The sequence below is a fragment of the Carcharodon carcharias genome, chromosome 21 (assembly GCF_017639515.1).
Source record: "Carcharodon carcharias isolate sCarCar2 chromosome 21, sCarCar2.pri, whole genome shotgun sequence".
Lineage (NCBI taxonomy): Eukaryota > Metazoa > Chordata > Chondrichthyes > Lamniformes > Lamnidae > Carcharodon > Carcharodon carcharias.
The window spans coordinates 2150800-2167668 of record NC_054487.1 but is presented as its reverse complement, the minus strand read 5'-3'; positions in this window follow the sequence as shown (position 1 = coordinate 2167668).

Here is a 16869-nt window from a genome sequence, read left to right as displayed (position 1 = left end):
TAAGTTGTTGGTAGTTACAGCCTTTCTGGGGGTCGTTTCATTTTTTGCTTGTATCAGATGGCATATTTAATATGATATTGGGATACCGGTGTGAGCGTGCAGATGTGATTTGTTACCTGTGACTTAATGAACATGTGGAAAGACAGGGGTGAGTCTGCATTGAAGAACATTTCCCAGACATGCTCAGCTACTCAACAACAGAACAACATTGAGGGATTAATGTGGACAGTAGAATGAGGCAACATGTTAAATAATCAAGGCACTGATACATATCCTACAGAGTATGTTTAAATCTATTCAGCATTTTCTTCAGTGCTTAAGTATCCTTTCCATATGGAGTCTGGAACTGCACACAGTCCTTCAAGTTCACCAATATCCTCTGGAAATTTAAGATTCCCTCACTGCTGTTGGACTAAACTCCTCTAGAAATGAACATCAGCTCTATCTTTGTTCTCTTATCAATTCTGTTGTTTCTTTAGTGATTTATGTGGGTGTATTTTATTTCCCGAACTCTTTGATCGTCTACCCCATTTAATTTCTTACATTCTAACCAAAAACTGCCTCTTTATTGCTCCTCCCAAAATGAACCTCCTCACATTTCACCAGATTGAATTTTATTTCCCATTGATCTGTCCAGTTTGCCAGTCTGTTTCCATCTTCCTAGATTTTTGTGAGGGACTCCCCATTATTAACCCAACTGTTATCACCTGTAAATTACATAAAGATATTTCCAATTCCAAGTGATGAACAGCAGATGCTCCCAGCATGGATCCCTGCAGGACATCACTTCTCACTTTCTTCCATCTGAGAAACATCCCCTAACTCCTTCCCCCTGAGCACTGTTTTGTGCTCAGATTTCCCTCAGTTCTGCTGCTGGACCCTCCACTCCACATAGTCTGTCCTTGGTCACCCTCATAGGCCACATATCCTGCAGACATGAATGGAGCAGTGGTGAGGGAGATGGGGATCAGGTCCTATGGTAGCAGCATTGATGAAGTGGGCTCCTCTGTCCAATGAGTTCTGAGGCACTGCCCCTGGCTTCATTTCAAATCTTTCCACTTAAAAAAATATATGTAATCATCTTATTGAAGCCAGTCACAGTCTCATGACCCAGACCTCCCTGTCGCTTGCCATTTCAAAACTCCACCCTGCTCTCATGCCCACATGTCCGTCCTTGGCCTGCTGCAATGTTCCAGTGAAGCTCAACGCAAACTGGAGGAACAGCACCTCATCTTCTGACCAGGCACTTTACAGCCTTCCAGACTGAATATTGAGTTCAACAATTTTATCTCCACCTATCACTGGCCCTCTATCCAGCTCTACCTGTCCCACCCGTCTTAAACCAGCTTATATTTCACCTCTTTTCTATTTTTCCTTAGTTCTGTTGAAGAGTCATACGGATTTGAAACGTTAACTGTGTCCCTCTCCGCAGATGCTGCCAGACCTGCTGAGTTTTTCCAGGTATTTTTGTTTTTGTTTTGGATTTCCAGCATCCGCAGTTTTTTGCTTTTATCCAGATTAGAAACTCCTGGAGCCCAGTTTACACCGAGTGTTTGGAAACTCCTTTTCCAGGGGGTTTAGAAGGGGAGGATTTACACACAGCAAACTCAAACCAAACGTTAAAAGCAAAATACTGCGGATGCTGGAAATCTAGAACAAAAACAAAAATACCTGGAAAAACTCAGCAGGTTTGACAGCATCTGCAGAGAGGAGCACAGTTAACGTTTCAAGTCCGAATGACTCTTCATCAGAACTAAGGAAAAATAGAAAAGAGGTGAAATATAAGCTGGTTTACGGGGGTAGGAGGGAGGAGGGTCAGAGGAGGGAGGACGGGGAGAGGTGGGGGAGGAGGGAGGAGGGGGGCAGGAGGGAGGAGGGTGGAGGAGTGGGACAGGTAGAGCTGGATAGAGGGCCAGTGATAGGTGGAGATTGCCAAAAGATATAAAACCCAGATTCCAGCTTGGTGAAATTGTGGCAATCTCCACCTATCACTGGCCCTCTATCCAGCTCTACCTGTCCCACCCACCCTTAAACAAGCTTATATTTCACCTCTTTTCTATTTTTCCTTAGTTCTGATGAAGAGTCATACGGACTCGAAACATTAACTGTGTTCCTCTCCGCAGATGCTGTTAGACCTGCTGAGTTTTTCCAGGTATTTTTGTTTTTGTTCAAGAGAAATATTTGTCTCTTTGGACTGACCTGCTGAAACACAGTGAATTCACACTGGGGAGAGGCCATTCAGTTGCTCACAGTGTGGTAAAAGGTTCAGGACATCATCCCACCTGCTGGGACACCATTCACACTGGCGAGAAACCTTTTGAAGGACCAGGGTGTGAGAAGTGCTTTGAAAGGTGTGGGGAACCTTGCGGGGAGGTTTGCTAGTGCTGTTGGTGGGAGTTTTAACTAATTTGGCACCAGGGTGGGATACCGAGTCAAGGTATTGTAGGGGGTGATGTACAGACAGGTATATAAGAAAAAACAAGTCAGTCTGGAAGGTAGAGTGTACATAAAAAGTTAAGGCACAAGGGAACATAGCAAGGCTGGATGGCATTTATTTTAATGTAAGGAGTGTTGCGAGTAAGGCAGTTGAGTTGCAGATGCTGATTAACACATGCGGATATGATATCATTGCTATCACGGAGACATGGTTGAGGGAGGGGCAGGACTTGTAGCTTAATATTCCAGGGTATAGAATCTTCAGGCGAGACAGGAGGGGAGGAGAAGGGGGGGGCACGGGGGGTTGTAAAAGAGGTGGTTGTGTCACAATATTGATCAAGGAATCAATTACTGCAGTAAGGAGGGATGGTATCTTAGAAGGTTCCTCAAATGAGGCCATGTGGGTAGAACCTAAAAACAAAAAGGGGGCAATCACATTGTTGGGAGTGTACTATCGACCCCCAAACAGTCAGGGAGAGATAGAAGGCCAAATATGTAGGCAAATCTCAGAGAAGTGTAAAAATAATAGAGTGATAATACTAGGGTATTTCAACTTCCCCAATATTAACTGGGATAGACAAAGTGTGAAAGGTTTAGAGGGGGCTGAAATCTTAAAATGTATCCAGGAGAGCATTTTAAGCCAGCACTTAGAAAGCCCTACAAGAGAGGGGGCGGTGCAGGGCCTGCTTTTCAGGAACAAAGCTGGGCAAGTGGTTGAAATGTCAGTTGGGGAGCATTTCGGTGATAGTGACCATAACTCAGTAATGTTTAAGATAGTTATGAAAAAGGACAAAATTGACCGGAAATAAAGGGTCTGAATTGGGGGAAGGCCAGTTTTAATATAAGACAGGATCTGGCCAAAGAGGATTGGGAGCAGCTACTTGTAGGAAAATCTACATCAGAGCAGTAGGAGTCATTCAAAAAGGAAATAGAGGGAGTGCAGGGCCAACATGTTTCTGTAAAGGTGAAGGGTGGGACCAACAAGTCCAGAGAAACCTGGATGTTGAGGAATTTAGAAGTTAGATAAGGAAAGTAAAGGGAAGCTTATGGTAGATACCGAGGGCTCAAAACAGCAGGAGCCCTTGAGGAGTATAGAAAGTGCAGGGGGCTACTTAAAAAAATAATTAGGAGAGCGAAGAGGGAACATGAAAAACACTGCTGGGTAGAATAAGTTAAAGTCCAAAGGCATTTTGTAAGTATATTCGGGACAAGAGGATAACCAGGGAAAGAGTAGGGCCCATAAGGGACCAAAATGGCAATCTGAGTGAGGAGCCAGAAGATGTAGGTGAGGTTTTAAATGAGTACTTTGCATCTGTATTAACTATACAGAAGGACGATGTAGATATAGAAATCAGGGAGGGGGACTGTGATACACTTGAACAACTTAGCATTGAGAGGGAGGAGGTATTAACGGTTTTATTGGGCCTTAAAAGTGGATTAATCCCCAGGCCCAGATGAGATGTATCCCAGGTGCTGTGGGAGGCAAGGGAGGAGATTGCAGGGGCCCTGACATTAATTTTCAAATCCTCTCTGGCCACAGGAGAGGTGCCAGAGGACTGGAGGACAGCTACTGTGGTACCATTATTCAAGAAGAGTGGTAGGGATAAACCAGGGAACTATCAGCCAGTGAGTCTAACATCAGTGGTAGGGAAACTTTTGGAACACATTCTGAGGGACACTTGTAGAGGCAAGAATTAATCAAGGATAGTCAGCATGGCTTTGTCAGTGAGAGATCATGTCTAATCAATTTGAATTTTTCGAGGAGGTGACTCGGTGTGTAGATGAGGGTAGTTCAATTGACGTTGTCTACATGGAATTCTGTAAGGCTTTTGACAAGGTCTCGCATGGGAGACTGGTCAAGAAGTTAAGAGCCCATGGAATCCAGGGCAATTTGGCAAATTGTCTCAGTGTCAGGAGGCAGAGGGTGATGGTCAAAGGTTGTTTTTGTGACTGGAAGCCTGTGTCCAGTGGTGTACTGCAGGATTCGGTGCTGGGTCCCTTGTTGTTTGTAGTGTACATTAATGATCTAGACACGAATGTAGGAGGTATGATCAGTAAGTTCGCAGATGATGTCCATAGATCCTTGAAAGCAGGACAGGCAGATAAGGTGGTTAAGAAGGCATATGGGATTCTTGCCTTTATTAGCCAAGGCACTGAATATATAGCAGGGAAGTTATGATAGAGCTGTATAAGACATTACTTAGGCTACATCTGGAATACTGTGTGCAGTTCTGGTCGCCACACTATAGGATGTGATTTCACTGGAGAGGGTGCACAGGATATTGCCTGAGCTGGAGCGTTTCAGTTGTGAAGAGAGACTAGATAGGCTGGGGTTGTTTTCCTTACAGCAGAGAAGGCAGAGTGGGGACCTGATAGAGGTGTAAAAAATTATGAAGTGCATAGATAGGGTGGATAGGAAGAAACTTTTCCCCTTAGTGGAGGGGTCAATAATCAGGGGGCATAGATTTAAAGTAAGGGGCAGGAGTTTTAGAGGGGATTTGAAGAACATATTTTTCACCAAGAGGGTGGAACTCTGGAACTCACTGCCTGAAAGGGTGGGAGAGGCAGGAACCCTCACAACATTTAAGGACTATTTAGAAGAACACTTGAAACACCTCAGCTTACAGGGCTACCAGCCAAGTGCTGGAAAATGGGATGAGAGTAGATCAGGGCTTGATGACCAGAGTGGATACGATGGGCCGAAAGGCCTCTTTCCGTGCTGTAAAACTGATGTCCCATCAACATGTTCACACTGACGAGAGAGCGTTCAGATGTTGTCACTGTGGGACTGGGTTCAGGCCATCAAGGGACCTTATTCGACACAAGTGCAGTCATGAGGTGACATCATCCAAAAAACACCGTGTTAGTTTTCACATGTAAAATGCCCAGCTCTACCTCACCACCATCCCTCTCCATTCCTCCATTGTTACTAAATTATCAAACTGTTTATCCCACATCCCGTACAGGATGAGCAGAAATTTGCTCCTTTTAAAAATTGGGAAGACCAAAGCCATTGTCTTCAGTCACCGCTACAAATTCCGTTCCCTAACTACCCAGTCCATCCTTATGAGGTAACATTGGGATATGTTGTTCTTTGTTTGCAAAGCCACAAATCTTTATACCTAAGTGAGAGGGAGAGAGCTATTCCTATAATATTCAGTACATTACAGGAGATTTTATAAAGTGATTGGACATTGATTTCTTACAGATCTCTCCAGCTTGAGAAGGGAATATCCTTATTGATTTCTCACAACTAATTTCTGACTAACCTCACTATTTCTAAGCTCCGAGCTTGTTTTCCTAATTTCTTGATGACAAACTGTAGATAACATACTAAAGTTACTAGAATGATCAGAATCAGTAACACAAACCCTTGAGCTGCCACCAAGAATAAATGTCAAAACTTTTCCACTAAAATCTGATAACTATCGACTTAGATTCATCCTCCCCGCCTGCTGATTATCTCACACAATTCTAAATTATTGGCATGTCATAAATACATCTGGTTCAAACAAAAGTTCATGCATGGACTTTAAAGATTCTCCAGCTCTCTGTTCACTTGCGTCCACCTTGTGGATATTTTCTAAATCCAGATTCTATTTCCTTCTTCAATTTAACTTCATTCCCTCTGATAGGTACCAGTGTGTTTAATTCAATGCTGATTGTTTTATATTTGGTTTCACTATGAAGTGTGAGTTAATGTCCTGATGATTTAAAATGTCTCATTCAATTTTTCACAATAATCACTTCATGTTCTGTTGTCAAGTAGCTGAGCATGTCTGGGACCTGTTCTTCAGTGCAGGGTCACCATGCATTTCCACATGTTAATTACACCACATGGAACATATCACATCTGCACACTCACGCTGTATCCCATTATCATGTGTGAACCTATGCAAACTAATCTTGGCCTTTCAGGTGATCTTATCAAAATATCAATGGGATGTCTGTCTGAAGATCTTTACTGAGCTAACCCTGCATGATTTTGATGCCTTGGATAGTGGCCAGACTATGAAATTCTGTTTCTTTTAATACAGAGGCAAAGACACAAACATCACCAAGAGAAATCTGTTTACTGTTCTCATCTACACTTTCCTGACTTTAACTAGAATGGACATGTACATTAGATTGAACTATTCCATTGAACTATACCCAGGTGAATTATTCCATTTCCCAACTGGTGGTGTGATTTTCTCTATCTTTTATTCTAAATGCATCATTTCATGAATTACTATTCTATCTCATTCAGGAGCACTGGAGGAACTATATTGTCCCATTTAATACTCACATAATATGGTGTTTGCAGATCAGAGACAGAAGTACAGAGACTTGCAATCAGATTGTAGATCACTCCCATATCTCCTGTTCTCAGGCACTTTGTCTTGAATGATAACAAATGGGATGAAGCCAAATGTTTAAAAAGCAAAGCCTTTTGTTTAAATTGTCACCGTGCTGTCAGTGGAAAGGGTTAACTTCTCAGCTTGTTAGCAAAGGGGCTGAAGAAACATTCTCAAATGTGCACACTTGTGTCAACTTTATGTAACTTCATTTTCAGATCAAGGATGAACCAAACCCCATTTCAATCTTTGTTTTTCCAATTCTCTTGGTATTTTTCTCAGCTTTTCACAAATGTTATTTTTGTCTTCTTCCTTCAGGCACCTGTCCAAATGACTGTAATAAAACTGAAGAAAAATAAAACTGAAAAAGTTCACTTTCACAGGCAAAAGGAGTTTCAATCTTCTGAGACTGAAAAGAGTTAAAGAGGGTGGAGCTTCCCACAGCTTGTGAGCTCCAGATCAGAACCTCAAAGCTGAAGCTTATCTTTAGGGAATCAAACTTTTCGATGCCTTTTACAATTGTACAAGTTCATTGTAATTCATACTTAAAAGGTTCACTTTCACTCAGTCATTATAACCTTCCACTTTTCTCAGCACAGAAGCTTGCAGCATTTTAGATTCAATCCCAATCGTAAACTTCTCTTGTAGCTGGTGTATGGAGAAGATCAAGTCCACTGTAGATCTGCCAGCACAGAAACCGCACTGTGCTTCTGGATACACTCGGTCTGCAAGTAGATGGAGGATGGAATCTTTTAAGCCTGACCCTAGTGAAGGTCGTCCCTGTGATGCTGAGGAGTGAGATGTCCCTGTAGTTGCTGCAATCTCCTCTGTCACCTTTATTTTAGTATATTGTGATCATTCTTCAATCACACACGTGTCCTGTGGAATGGATCCTACCTCCCAACAGAGAAGGAGGAGGTCACGAAGCTGTGACAGTAGATGGGTCTTTCTGGGCTTAAGCAGTTCAGCTGGAATTCCATCCTTGCCAGGTGTCTTTACGCTTGCTAAGGAGTCAATCGCCTTTTCGAGCTCAAGTGATGAGGGGTCCTCGTCCAATCCAACCATGACAGGAAGCTGCAGGAGAGAGTCAAACAGAGACTGGGAGATGTCATTCTCATGGGAGTACAGCTCACAGCAGTTTCAACCCAGTGGGACATCTGTTTACGTCTGTCAGTGAGAACTTCACCCTCCATTTGGTGATGGTTGGACCAAACGCCCTCCTGATCCCATCATATATAGCAGGTAGATTTCCATTGTCACAGGCAGTTTGGATTTCTTGACGTGGGCTGATCCAGTGTTTATTTACACAGTATCTCCCTGTCTTTTACACAACTGTCTCAGCTACTTTCAAGTTACACAGTGTTCTAGTTGTTGGGTTTATGTTGTAATCAGGCAGGCTTTGCTTTTTGCTTCAATGACAGATTCATCTCTGCTGAGTAGGTCACAAACCAGACTTTGTTGTGGGTTCCACCTTTCCCAAATGTTGCTGCTGCTGTATCAGAAATGATTGAACTCAGCCACTTCCAAGATTCAGCAATATCAACATTGACTGATGAAGCTTTTATTGATGTGCCTGTAAAATATTTTACTGTTTTATGTTCCTTGATAAATTAATTTCATCATGGAGGTATCTCTGTGTGGAATGTACAAGTCAGTAAGAATTATCAGCAAGGATTAATCAGTATTCTCTAACTGGAGATGTTAATCAGTTGACCCTCTCAGACACTGAATTGTAGACTTTGCTGCAAAGATCAATTTAGGATTGAAGTAAAAATTCATAATTTTATTGTAATCAAGTTCCTGTTGAGAGTTCTTGAATTAAGAGGAAAGATCACAGATGGTGCTTTTAAAAAGGGACACTGCAGCTCAGATAATCAGTGACAGATCCAGAAAATTAAACTCCAGCCAGTTATAGGGTTGTAAATATCAGCAGAATCAAAGCTGATACTATCTAACTATCAGTCCTGGATGTGACTAACAGCAGCAATAACAGCAAAATCCAATCCCTGCAGTCACTTGTGAATTTGCTGGTGTGACAGCAGGTTGGCTGACTGAGTGAATCCCTTCCCACACACGGAGCAGGTGTACGGCCTCTCCCCAGTGTGAACTCGCTTGTGTGACTGAAGGCTGGCTGACTGAGTGAATCCCTTTGCACACACACAGCAGATGAATGGCTTCTCCCCCGTGTGAACTCGCTGGTGTGACTTAAGGCTGGCTGACTGAGTGAACCCCTTTGCACACACAGAGCAGATGAATGGTTTCTCCCCAGTGTGAACTCGCTGGTGTGACTGAAGGCTGGCTGACTGAGTAAATCCCTTCGCGCACACAGAGCAGATGAATGACTTCTCCCCAGTGTGAACTCGCTGGTGTGAATGAAGGCTGGCTGACTTGAGTGAATCCCTTCGCGCACACAGAGCAGGTGAATGGTTTCTCCCTGGTGTGAACTCACTGGTGTGCAGTGAGGTCGGAGGAATGCCTGAACATCTTTCCACAGGAACTGCAGCTGAATGGCCTCTCCTCAGCGTGAATTTGTAGGTGTTTTAGCAGGTTGGAGGACACAGTGAATCCCTTTCCACACACGGACCAGGTGAACGGCCTCTCCCCAGTGTGAAATCACTGGTGTCCACTCAGGTGGGATGAAGACCTGAACCTTTTCCCACAGTAAGTGCAGCTGAACGGCCTCTCCTCAGTGTGACCTCACTGATGTGTCAGCAGAGTGGATGACTGAGTAAATCCCTTCCCCCACACAAGCAGGTGAACGGCTTCTCTCCAGGGTGAATATGTCGATGGCTTCTCAGCAGAGTTGGATAATTGAATCCTTTCCCACAATCCCCATATTTCCACGGTTTCACCATGGTGCTGGCCCCAATGTGAGTGCGTCAATGAATTTCCAGCTGGGATTTTTAACTGAATAGCTTCACACCATTTTCACATTTTCTCATCCATACATAGAACACGTGTATAGTTTCTCCCCACTGTGAATGGTGCAATGTTTATTCAGGTTGTGTAAAGCTCTTTCTGCAGTGAGTTCACAGGAACAGTCTCACTTGGAGGAACACTGATGTTTGAAATTTTTTCCCACAGACAGAACAGTCAAACATTTCTCCTTCCACATCCAAAGGCCAATGATATTTAGGTCCTGATGAATCGAGTGACTGTCTGATCTTGGTGTGATGTTTGGTTTGAGTTTCGAATCTACAAATCTTAATACTTCATGATGTTTGGATCTGAAAATCCTTCCCGTCCAATACCCTGTAAAAGGGGTTAACAAAAGTAATCACTGTCAGTCCAGCATGGAAATTAATAGTTGACAAATCCACTTGCCGTGGAATATTTCTTCCTCTCATCTCGCCCTCCCGCCCCAAGCTGTAAATCACAGTGTCACAAACTCTCTCTCCTCTCTGTGATGAAATCCAAACCCATCATAAATCTCCGGCAATTCTTTGTTCCTCTCCTAGTTTTCTATCTCCCTCTGCTCTGGCTGTGTTCAGTTTTACAACCCCCTTGTAAAAGGAGTTTAAAAGCCATCACTGTCAGTGCAAGATTAGAAATTGAGAACAGACAAACATTTCTCTTGGTTTGAGTTTGAGCTGGATTCCAAAATCCATCCCTGTCAGTACAGGATAGAAATTCACAACATTCTCTCCTCCTGCTATCTGGACCAGATGACTGCGCATGCGCCCTGCTGCACATTGCCCCCTATAAAGATGGCGACCGTTACACTGGGCCTGGCGAAGGGAGAAATCCAGATTTTTCCAGCCCGTTCTCTGTAAACACAAGACCGGTACCTTGTTATTTGGGGGTCAGCAGCCTGCACTGTGTCTTTGTGAAGCTCTCTGCCCACTCCGCTGGCTCCATTCCTCCTCACACACCCACTAACTCTGTTAGTTTGCTCCGCTCGACATTCTCTCAACCGCTCTGAGCAGCTTCAGTCACAGACCAGCACTGCGCATGCTCATAGAACAGAACGCAATGCGCATGCCTCAAATATACATCGTAATGCGCATGTGCGGGGGAGCTGCTGTGAAGATGGAGCACATTCTGCACCTCTTTGAATGCTGGGTAGCGCGGCTGCCATTGAAGGCCAATTTTTTTAAACAGAATATCATGATTTGTGATCCGATGGTGATTGGAGCCCAGGGCCAAGATATAACGTTATGAAGTGAATTGATACGAGGAGAGATTGGATCGACTGGGGTTATTTATCTGGAGCAAAGAAGATTGAGGGGCGTCATGATTGAAGTGTATCAAATTATTAGGGGCTTAGATGGGGTAGACAGGAAGGAACTTTTCCCCTTGGTGGAGGGATCAATAACCAAGGGGGATAGATTTAAGGTAAGGGGCAGGAGGTTTAGAGGGGATGTGAGGAAGAATTTTTTCACCCAGAGGGTGGTGGGAATCAGGAACTCTGCCTGAAAGGGTAGTAGAGGCAGAAACTCTCATAACATTTAAGAAGTATTTGGAAGTGCACTTGTGATGCCATGGCATACAAGGCTATGGGCCTAGTGCTGGAAATGGGATTAGAATAGTGAGGTGCTTGTTTGACCGGCACAGACTCAATGGGCTGAAGGGCCTTTTTCTGTGCTGTAGACCTCGATGACTCTATGATATGACAAACAAAGTTCATGGGCCCTCTGCCATAGTTCTGTCCCAGGTGTAAATAACCGCAGAACAACCCTCTACAGTTAGAGGTGAGCTCACTGGAGTCTCACTAGGTGATGTGAAAAAATGATTTTTCTTCCCATACACAGAATATTGAAATTCTGTCTTGTCAGTAACATGTGAACATATGCGCAAATGAACAAGGAGCAGGAGAAGGCTATTCAGCCCCTCGTGCATCCTCCGCCATTTAATAAGTTCATGGATGATCTGAAATTAAGCACAAATCTGCATCCTGCCCACCCCGATAACCTGTCACCCCATCGCTTATCAAGAATCCATCCACCTCTGCCTTAAAAATATTCAAAGACTCTGCTTCCACCACCTTTTCAGGAAGAGAGTTCCAAATAATCACGATTCTCTGAGATTAAAAAAATTGTCTCATCTCCGTTTTAAATGGGTGACCTTTTATTTTTAAACAATCTCATAATGACTAGATTTCAGCATGGGGCCAGTGGAAAGTACAGTTAATGTGATTTCCAAGCAGTGAGGAAGTGAATTTGCAATTCATGTGCACCTTGTTTGTGCATTTTCCAGATTAAAACTTCAATTGAATCTATTGATCTCCATTTTGAGTATAAATTAGAGTAGAGTGGAGGTGGAAGATCATTCAATGGCGGACCAGGCTCAAGAGGCCGGATGGTCTACCCCGCTCCAGTTTCTTGTGTTCTTTTGAATATCACAAAGAATCATTTCCATTCAAGCACAGCAGATGCAGCACCCACCATTTCAGCCCCTCCCTTCCCACATTCCAGAACCCCAAACACACTTTCCAGGTGACACAGTGATTCACTTACACTTTATGATTTTTTGTATTGTGTAGTTGCTGCTCATGATGTGATCTACTCTACACTGGGGAAACTAAATCCCGATTGGGTGACTGCTTTGTGGATCATTGCCATTTGGGCTGCAATCATGATCCTGAGCTTCCAACCATTTACTAGTTTAATTTCCACCCACTCCCACCTCGGCCTCCTGCGCTGTTCCAAGGGCCAAGTTGGCCATTAACAGGTCCAGGCAGTGGGCGATCGATGGGGGAGTCCCGCCCGATTGTTTGTCCATCTTCCACGGCTACATTTGCAGCCGGATGTCCCTGGAGAGGGAGCACGCGGTGTCTGCTGGCACTCTCGAGGCCTTCCATGCCCGGTGGGCACCGCGGGGACTGGGGTGTTTTGTTGACCCCTTTAATCACATTTTGGTGTGAAGTTGTAAGTTTCCTTTAAATTTTGTCTTTAGTTCTACAGCTGACCTGAATTAGGGGCTGTGCTTGATTTGTCCTCATTTTGTTGATTTGGTTTAATTGGCTTAACCTGAAAGATATTGCACTGTTTCAAGGAAGCTCAATGGGAGCTCGAGGAACAGCAGCTCATCCCTGATGAGACAATTTACAACCTTCCAGACCGAGCACTCATTTAAACAATTTCAGATCATAACCACAGCTCCCATTTTTTTCACACAGTAGGTCATAGAGCCAGAGAGTTATTGAATTATACAGCACAGGAACAGGCCCCTCGGCCCATCTGTGCTGGCCATTAGGCACCTATCTATTCTAATCCCATTTCCCAACACTCGGCCCGTAGCTCTGAAAGCTGTGGCATTTCAAGTGCTCATCTAAATACTCTTAAATGTTGTGAGGGTTCCTGCCTCTACCACACCCTCAGGTAGTGAGTTCCATATACCACCCCCCACTGTGTGAAAAATCCAAATGAGAACAACTCTGGGTATTTGATTAGGAATCCACTCTGAAACTCCTGCCCCTTAACTTAAATCTATGGCCCCTGGTTATTGACACCTACACCAAGGGGGAAAGCTTCTTCCTACCTTCTTCCTCCATCAGCTCCCCACCCCAACCATCCCAGATCCTCTCTTATCATTATTGAAATCGGCCTTCCCCAAATTCAGGACGTTTATTTCCGGCCCATCTTTGCCCTATTCCGTAACTACCTTAAATTTTACAGAGTTATGGTCACTATCCCCGAAAAGCTCCCCCATTGACACTTCTACCACTTGCCCGACTTCATTCCCTAAGATTAGGTCCAGTTTTGTCTCATTTGTCTTGGATGTTGAAGCGAATCTGATTTCAAAATGAAGACACAAGCAGGTAAATATTAAATCCAGGAACAAATCCTGAGGAAAATGGATCCCAATGTTTGGAAGGAGGTTCAATGAAGAAGCGAAAGCTCTGAATGAGCTTATTGATGATTGAGTGGAAAGCATTGGGCCCTTAATCAATTATCATGGCCAAGTGGTTAAATGGATGGTTCAAAATCCAATGGGATTTCCCCAGGTCGGTTCAAATCTTAATGACTGTGGTTCTCATTATTACTGATTTCAACCAGATGTCTACAGAATGAATTATCCGACAAAGGAAGAAAAACAATCCAAAAATCCTCCTTAGCTCTGAAGAAGTCATACAGACTCGAAACATTACCTCTATTTCTCTCTCCACAGATGTTGCTGAGCTTTTCTAGCGTTTTCTGTTTTTATTTCCTATTTCCTGCATCCACAGTATTATGTTTTTATCCAAAAATTCTCATGATTTTTGGACTCTAAGGGAATGAACGGCTATCGGGATCAGATGGGAAATTGGTGCTGAGGTTGGAGAGATCCAAAAAACATGATAAATAGGAACAGGAGTAGACCATTCGGCCCCTCGAGCCTGCTCCACCATTCAATTAGATCATAGCTGATCTTGGGGGACCTAATAGAGGTATACAAAATGATGAGGGGGATAGATAGAAAGAAACTTTTCCCCTTAGTGTGGATGTCATTAACCAGGGGGCATAGATTTCAGGTAAGGGGCAGGAGGTTTAGTGGAGATTTGAGAATTTTTTTGTTTCACCCAGAGGGCGAATGGAGCCTGGAACACACTGCTGAGAGCGTGGTAGAGACAGAAACCCTCACAAAATTTAAGAAGCATTTAGATGAGCACTTGTAACGCCATAGCATACAGGGCTACAGGCCAAGTGCCTGAAAATGGGATTAGAATAAATAGGTACTTACGGGCCAGCACAGACACGATGGGCTGAAGGGCCTGATTCTGTGCTGTATAACTCTATGATTCTGAGACACTATCTTTTCTTGTGTTTTGATTTCCATAATCCCATCTAACCCGCATAATCTTTTATTCCCTTTCCTAACAAGAATCTATCTAACTCTACCTTAAAAATATTCAATGACCCCGCCTCCGCCACCTTCTGAGGCAAGTGCTGGGGCTGGGGATCCGCCATGATCTTATTCAGTGACGGAGGAGGCTTGTGGGGCCTAATGACGTATTGTTGCTGCTTTGCTTCTGTTCTGTTTCAGTAGCAACACCAGCCAAGGCGATGGGAAAACAGAACATGAGTTTTGTAGTATGGCTGAGAGGTCTAAGCCTCTATGTTCTGGTTCCAGTTTTCAATATAGGTGTGTGTTTAAGTCCCACCACTATCAGAATTGAGCTTTCAAAAAGGTGCCAGCTCACTGTCAAAATAGATGCATGCCATGCTTCATTTTAATAGGAAGAACCAGGAAAGGCAATACAAATATAAATTACAGCAGAAGAAAGGCAGGGTTATCAAATTAGTTGAATTCCTTTGCCATAACCCGGCATAGACACAATGGGCCAAATGCTCTCCTCCTCTGCTGTAGCCATGTATAATTTTTTGCCAACGACATTACCCTGTGCACAGGGCCAGTTGTCGTGGCCGAGTGGTTTAAGCGATGGAGCCCAAATCCATTGGGGGTTTTCCGCTTCTCATTATTACTGGTTTTAACTATCGATCTACAGAGTTAATTATCGGTTAAATTGAATAAAATCCATCCAAACACTCGGGAGTATTCCTATTTATGTTTATCCATGAAAACAGTCACGAAACCTGCGGCTGGAACTGAAAGAAAACTTTATTTCATGCTTGCTTTTTGAGTGTTTGTCTCTCATTAAAGATAAGCCCGTGCCCTCTGTCACTCTCAGTGTATGTGCCTGTGCGTGTTCCTCTAGTGTGTGTCAATGTAATTCAGTTCCCGAGGGGGTGAACACATTTTTACCAACACAAACTTTATTCACAATAGTAGTGCAGCTTCATATTAAAATGTTACAGAGGAAAAAATCAGGATGAAAGATGCAAGAGAGAGTTTGAATTGTTTGGAGAAGGTGCAGCTAAGAAGAGGAAAATGTGAACGATGTTATTGATGATTGAGAGGAATGCATTGCAACCCAGGGGCTTTTGTCGATCGATTACATTCTACACTTTGAAATTCAGAACAAGCTGAGGTACCAGGTGGAAAACAAAGTTTGTCTCCATGTATGTTGGGATATGGAGTTGTATTTTTCACATTCCCGGCGAGCTCAGTTGGTTCAGCATGAAACATCCTAAGCTTAGGATCGTGGATTAGATCCCCATGCTGGGTGCTGTACTCACTTAAAATCGTGCTGCTTTCAATAAAAAGAAAACAACATCTTCCTGTGAAACGTACAAGGCAGACATTCACCATTGAACACAACTAACAGGCATCAAATTCAAAGCAGTTTCATGTTGGATCTCTTTCTGCTTCTGTCCCTGCCTCGCCTCCAGCTCCCTCTGCCCATCCAGCTCCCGGGTCAATGGGCTACTTGATGCAGTCACTGTCAGTTCGTGGAAATGTAAGACACAAGGTTTGCAGACAACAAGGTAAAGAGACACCAGGATCTCACCTTTCTGATTCTCCCAGATACTGATTACAGGGATGTGCAAAGTGCCGATTATTGACAGTCACACCCTCCTTCCAGTCTTGTGTACGCTGGTCAGCTTTGAAATTGTTCATATTTTCACACTGGATTTCAGTGTGAAGAAAGCAGAGCTGTGTTAAGCTTATATTGTTCAGCAGATGTTCTGCAAGAAGGTACAGAACAGGCTGATGGTAACAGTGCTCTTTGGATGCGGTGAGCTCCAGGGAAGGATTGGCACCATTAATGTGTCCCTCAGTTAGTCTCGTGACAAAATCTCGAGCTAGAAATGACAAGAAAACTCACTGAATTTACTCCGTGTTTTGGTTTTAAAAGAGCCGAATACAAGGTAAGAAAGTAAATCTTGCTCGAGTGGGTTAGAAAATAGCAGAATGTCCCGTGCTGTTGGGAAACATAAACTTATAGAAAGTTACAGCAAAGAACGAGGCCATTCGGTCTGCATTCAAAGAACAGCTGTGATTGGTTGATCCATCAGGAGTAATATTTGCGCCAGTGCAAATAGGACGCAGCAACACTTATCCTTCTCCCACCCATATTTCACCTCGCACCAGCATTTCTGCGGTCAGAGATTTGCTCTTCCCTTCTCTCATTCCCTCATCCAGCCTGTGTGTTTGTTCTCTATTTGTTCCAAGTGTGACAATTCCAGCTGTGAGACTCACATTCAACTCAAACTCCATTGATTCTTTAAATGCTTTCAATTAATGAACAATCAAAACTCGTTTTAACAATTTC